The sequence below is a fragment of the Tetrao urogallus genome (assembly GCF_951394365.1).
Source record: "Tetrao urogallus genome assembly, chromosome: 8".
In the NCBI taxonomy this organism is placed as follows: domain Eukaryota; kingdom Metazoa; phylum Chordata; class Aves; order Galliformes; family Phasianidae; genus Tetrao; species Tetrao urogallus.
Genome location: NC_136821.1, coordinates 23,726,854 through 23,731,141, shown reverse-complemented (window position 1 = coordinate 23,731,141; position 4,288 = coordinate 23,726,854).

The following is a 4,288-nucleotide window of genomic DNA, read 5'->3' as shown; positions in this document are numbered from 1 at the left end:
GGAGCCTCCTGCATATGTAAGGCTACAGAGAGCTGGCAACTGGGGAATGAAGGGAAACAGGATTGCAAGGGGCAGGAGGAAATGACTAAGAGCTACAGCAGAGGTGAGATCACACTTGTATGCAAGCAGAGTGGTAGAAAAACAGAAAGGCAAATACAAGGGTGTAGAGGATGTGGGAAGAGAAGTTAATGGGATGTACTGAAGCAGCAGGCAAAGCAAATATTTACATCTTAAATAACTCCTCATAGTGAAAAACTCTTCTGCTTATTGAAAGTTTTGGGCCAAGAAAGTTGAGGAAAAGATGTACAGGTACAGAGTCAAAGACAAAAATGGACTGGAAGTAGTTTCTTGTGCCCTTAGACAGTGCAACTAAGTAACTTCTGCATAAAGAAAAGAAGATCAGAACTGGAGATCGAGGCCGAAATTCTGCTTCCAGTAGTGTTCCTGGCAAATACCTCTCTTCCTGAAGGAAGGACTTGATCCTGGCTGACCAGAAAGAATGAAAACAGGGAAAAAGACAGATGCTAATATTCTGTGGGAATTAACAAGAAGAGGCTCGCAAACAGATAAAGGTGTGGGGCCAGACACAGTAGAAGAGGGGTCAAATGTTTCAGGGCTGAGCACAAGGCAGATGTGACCTAGGAGAAGTTCCCTGCTTTGTGCTCACTGCTGTCACCAGTGCTCTGACCAGCCTCTCAGCAGGAGTTCCCAAACTTCTCATCTGTTGCTTCTCTATCAGTGTTTTGATAAGCCAGCTTGTTGGCACTCCTAGGCTGAGGGCTGTCGCGGTGAAGTGCCTCTTTCTGCCTACTAATGTTGAAGCCTTTCTCTACTGCGGGCTTAGCACATGAGCTTTCACAGGTCATCTGTAAGAAATACCTTGGAGTCTCTTCTTATCCAGGCTCTTAAGCCCAGCCCTGATGTACTATCTCTTGCAAGTGCAGAGCACGATGTCTCCAGATTTGGTTTGCAAGATAATGCATTTCAGGATGAAAAGATTTGACTGGGTCATGCTTAAAGGCTTGCAGCTGAAAAAAATATCTTGAATTATTCATATTCTGTCAGGAAAAAAAAAAAGCTATATAATATCAGATTATGCATATTTTATCATCAGGTTCTATAAGTAAGCTATTAAACTGCCTACAGTTCTTGCAAGACCTTGTTTTATAGATTAGTTTTACAAAGGAGGTTGTGTTCCTGCTGAACATAAACAGTTTCTCATATCTCCACCTACTCCACCAAGTATTCTTCTGATTAATTCATGAAGTTTGCAATATTCAAGAGGAACCCGGGAGAAGAAACACATGTTTAAGCCCCCTACTAGCCTTAGTTAGTCTGCAGAGCAGACTATCTGAGCTGAAGTTAGGAAAGCAGATTTCTTGACAGTTTTCCTCCAACACAAAGCCCATTGTCCTTGCATTAACATCATGCCTGCTTGCCAGTGGCGCACAGCAGTTCTGTAACTACAAGTGGACATGGCACTGGCTCTCAGATGTTATCAGCTCCAAGCCTAATATTAGAAGTGGAAGAACCATTGGGACAAAATCAGCCATACTCAAAGCATCATCCACAAGAGAGACTGCTGATCTCTCAAGCTGGGGGATGCTGGACACCAATTCCCAGGAGGCAGTCAGGGCACTGCACAGAGGTAGCTCTGCAGGCTGTCCTGGCCTACTGCAGCTACCCACAGCTGCAGCATGCCTGAGGGCAAGAACAGCACTCAGAGAGGAGATGAGTTGGCCTCCCCTGGGCTGGAAGGCAGAGAAACACAGCAGGTTGGTCTCCCTGGTTGCTCGTCACTCTGTCCTCTGTTGGGCTTTTGCCTCTTAGTCTTCAAGGGTGCAATGGTGAAAGAAGAAACCTTCCCCAGATCCAAGGCCAGTTGTTTCTCAGACACTTTATGACTGAATATAACATAATCTCAAACGGGTACTCTTATCCACGAATGCTTCCCAGAGCCCAGAGCAAGGGGTGCTCGCTGCATAGCACATTGTTCTTGCTGTCACAAAACAGATTCACAGTCTGCGCCTGGCTGTCTGCAGGCCAGAACAGTAATCTCAGTATTTCTGAGCAACCCACTGAAGGGAGGTACCAGCAGAAGCAAGGGAAAGCCCAGTCTCCTGAGACTCTGCAGTCTCCAAATTGCTGGCTGGCTCACAAAAGTCTGAGTATTGAGCTCAGCCAAACTCTCATTGGGATTTCTGTGCTTGTTAGCTCTCAGATCTCAGTGGAGCTCTATATTTTTCTGATGGGCTGCACGTGCATTACTGCAGAATGGCGTTAGGGTGACCAGTCTTGTTTGGGAAGCATCTGGGAACGAGGTTTTGATACACTATCTATAGCCTGGCATGCATGAGGGGGAGATGAGGGAAGGCTGGTTTGAGTGCTGCTCATTGTTGTCCATTTCCTACAAGCTGCTTTCTGTAATGACTGAAATGTCTATTCTCTTGGATTGCTGATGCACTAGGCATTCTGAATGCTTTCAGAGCTCAGTTGAAAGCAGATGTCATTCTGCTAAATTAAGGAGGCATTAAAAAAGAAATCACAGGATGGTGTTATTATTGGTGCTGTTTTTCTTTCTCCCCAAGGCTCCCTGACGCTCCAGGTGCTCATAATTCTCACTGGAGTTCTAAATTATCAATTCCTTCAGAAAAAAGTATGCTAAATAAAGGTGAAGTATGTTCAACCCATCATTTTTGGCAATGTTCCTTTAACTCAGGTGTCAGCTGGAGGGGCTCTTGCCACTGTTTCTGCTGTTGTTTTCTTAAAATCCCACTAGATACCATAGCAACAGCTGGATCACATGCTCCTCTGGTGTGCTACCTATAAGCAGATGTGAACAATGCTGGCTAATAAAGTCTCAGCAAGCACTGGACAGGAAAAGCACTGAATTCAGCCTCTGTGTTTTTTTGGAAAAACTCCCAGCCAAGGCTTTCCGTCATTTCTTATGATGGAGGTAAATCCAGATCTGCAGGCAAAACAGATGCTGCTTACTTCCATACTTCATAAAAAGACTGTCTAGGTAGCTGACACTTTGCAGTCATTTTCTTCCCATCTTATGTCAGCATTTCTTAGAAGTCTGAGGCTGAAATGCATTTCCATATTCAAGTGTGCTTGCACTACCTGAACCAGTACCATCTCCGCTGCATTTGAGAGTTAGTTCTTCTGTTACTCTGATTACAGACTCCAGTATCTTTTTCAACTCTAACCCAAATAATGAATCCCAAACCCTTCATACTTAAATTGCATGCTCTGTGTTAAATTGTATTTTAATTATTTCTTGAGTATGTGGCAAACATTTATGATATAAATAACCATCTCATTTTCTTTAAATCAGAGAACAAAGTTTTTCACGTGTCAAGTGAACATTTAATAATGCCATCCCTTAGTAGAAGTACAATCCTTTGCCTCGGCTCATGCAGAACACCTACATACAGCCTTATTTGTATTCATATTTAGGCAAAATAATAATAATTCTATTAATCTGATTTCTGCTTCCAAATATCTCCCGTAAGTTCCTCCCATATAACACTAAAGCATGTGCAGTCTCAGCTGTGTCATATGCCTTAGCTTCAAAGACAAGTTGCCGTGTTAAACATGATGTGATCAATATGGACACTGAGTTCTTACAACGGCGCATAAATTTTGCCACCACATAGCATGGCGGAAGGGCTAAAAACCAAAAGAGGGAGAGAGAATATGAATGTTATGTGAATCTCTTCTGCAACCGGATGCAGGGTTAGTAAGAAATCAATGCTGATGCTTCTGATGAAAATCCAGAGTAGACTCTGTGATTTGTAAGGTCTGAAGTGGTTCTGAAATTGCTGGTACCTGTGGAGTTTTGAGACACGGTTGTTGATAGCCTCTGCATCAGTTTAGATGCAATAATTTAAGGCACCTATTTTCTTCTTGTTCACAATTGTGCACTGTTTTTTTGTTGTGTACTGTCAAATTAGAAGTCCAGGGAGGAAACTTTGAATACTAATGTCTGCTGCTGATTTCAGGTCTCATTTCTTTTTGAAGGCTAAGGAGTGTGTGTGTGTGTGTGTGTGTGTGTTCCTCACAAGGGGTCTGCTTCTGGTTCTGCTGCCCCCTCTGCTGTGATACAAGAGATACTTGGTAGTCACTGGAAATGCTACTGGTAAGGTCAGCGTCTGCGAAACAGATGAACAAAACAACAGCTCCTGGTCCAAAGCCTGAGCAAGCAGCCTGACAGACAGCCTGACAGGGCAAAAGGAACACAGGATATTGACTGCCCTATAAGCTTGTGCTTGGTGGGGCTGGCACA